Source organism: Patagioenas fasciata, chromosome 3, assembly GCF_037038585.1.
Source record: "Patagioenas fasciata isolate bPatFas1 chromosome 3, bPatFas1.hap1, whole genome shotgun sequence".
NCBI lineage: Eukaryota > Metazoa > Chordata > Aves > Columbiformes > Columbidae > Patagioenas > Patagioenas fasciata.
The window spans coordinates 1,645,789-1,647,845 of NC_092522.1; the positions used below are offsets into that span (position 1 = coordinate 1,645,789).

Here is a 2,057-nt window from a genome sequence, read left to right on the forward strand (position 1 = left end):
AGAAAAACATACTATGTGGAGCTTCCTAAGAGCAGCACGTAGGTTCCAGTATAAGTTGGGGAATGACCTATTAGAGAGCAGTGGAGGGGAAAGGGACCTGGGGGTCCTGGGGGACAGCAGGATGACCATGAGCCAGCACTGTTTAGTTCAGATACTATCAGGATATACTTGGGGAACATATATATATATATATATACATACATGCATGTATATATATAAAATATATACAGCCACACTACCCTGAGAACGCCCGATCTCATCTGATCTCAGAAGCTAAGCAGGGTCAGGCCCGGTTAGCACTTGGATCGGAGACCAGCTGGGAATACCGGGTGCTGTGGGCTGAGACAGCACTTGTGGCCAAGAAGGCCAATGGTACCTGGGGTGGATTAGAAGGGGGGTGGTCAGTAGGTCAGAGAGGTTCTCCTGCCCTTCTGCTCTGCCCTGGTGAGACCACACCTGGAATATTGTGTCCAGTTGTGGCCCCTCAGTTCCAGAAGGGCAGGAAACTGCTGGAGAGAGTCCAGGGCAGGGCAACAAAGATGCTGAAGGGAGTGGAGCATCTCCCGTGTGAGGAAAGGCTGAGGGGGCTGGGGCTCTGGAGCTGGAGAAGAGGAGGCTGAGGGGTGACCTCATTAACGTTTACAAATATATAAAGGGTGAGTGTCAGGAGGATGGAGCCAGGCTCTTCTCAGTGACAACCAATGGTAGGACAAGGGGTAATGGGTTCAAACTGGAACACAAGAGGTTCCACTTAAATTTGAGAAGAAACTTCTTCTCAGGGAGGGTGCCAGAGCCTGGCCCAGGCTGCCCAGGGAGGTTGTGGAGTCTCCTTCTCTGCAGACATTCAAACCCGCCTGGACACCTTCCTGTGGAACCTCAGCTGGGTGTTCCTGCTCCATGGGGGGATTGCACTGGATGAGCTTTCCAGGGCCCTTCCAATCCCTGACATTCTGGAATTCTGTGATGTAAACAAAATGTGCAGGTAACACCCCAAAGCGAGTAATCCCGGCTGCTGGTGTCTCTGGCCGCCACACTCGATATTGTTGAGCGCCATCTGCTGGCATTTTATTAATTATCGACACCTCTAATGACAATGCCCAGGCCAAAGTTGAATGTTTTCTTCAGAAAGGCATTTTCTCTTCCAGAGATGGAAGCTGCATTCACCCGAACTTGCAGCAGAGGCCTGGAACACAGACACTTTCCTAAAACCTACAATATATTCTATTTATACTGCTGTTGTTAACCCACTATACATCTCACACATTTAGACAACAGGTGATTCTAAGCCACAAAATGTTGGTCTTGACTATGAATATGACTCTAAGTCTGTGGTCATTCTGACCAGCAGTGAAGATTGTGATTCACGCTCTTAACAAGAGCTAAAAGTGTGTATTGTGCCAAGAGCTGGACTCAAAACCATGAATCCCCATTTCCCTGCAACTCAGAGACACGAGGATGTGAGATTCCAGTTCATGCCTATCCCTAGTCTAAACACATTCTCCATTTGCAGACAACGGCACCGCACATTGTTCTAGAAAGAACAAACTGTTGCTTGTACAGGTCTCTGGCATTCAAACCCAATGGAATAAATACCTCTAAGAGTCAGATGTTCCCATTAGCCTCAAGAGAATTAGGCTTTATTCATGTGTGACAAACAGAATCTAAATTTATAAGTGTATGAATCAAGAAGGGAATTTCCAGAAGCCTTTTGGAATGAGACCATTTAGCCGTCCCTCTTCAAACAAAACTTAGGCCACATGTAAGCTCTGGAATGAGGAAGAAAATCAGCTCTAAATTCTCTGCCGATGACACAAAACGCAATTTGGAAACATTAGCTAATGAAAGATACAAACAGGTTCCGACAACCACAGCTATGAAGACAAATGGAGTATACTCACTGAAGGGAAATTAGAAGTATTTTTCATAGCTGGGCTTAGAAGCAGCAAGTGTACAACTATTATACCCTGTCATACATTTATTTGCCAAAGGATCAACCCTAAGAATAACTAAAGCCACCACTATAAGTATCTCAAGGTAAAGAGGATTTAGACATGTGC

General features: G+C 46.1%; 1 pseudogene; it reads left to right on the forward strand.

Annotated features, from left to right (window-relative positions):
* The first annotated feature begins 222 nt into the window (after positions 1–222).
* LOC136100703 (5S ribosomal RNA) lies at positions 223–341 on the forward strand (annotated as a pseudogene).
* The last annotated feature ends 1,716 nt before the right edge of the window (positions 342–2,057 follow it).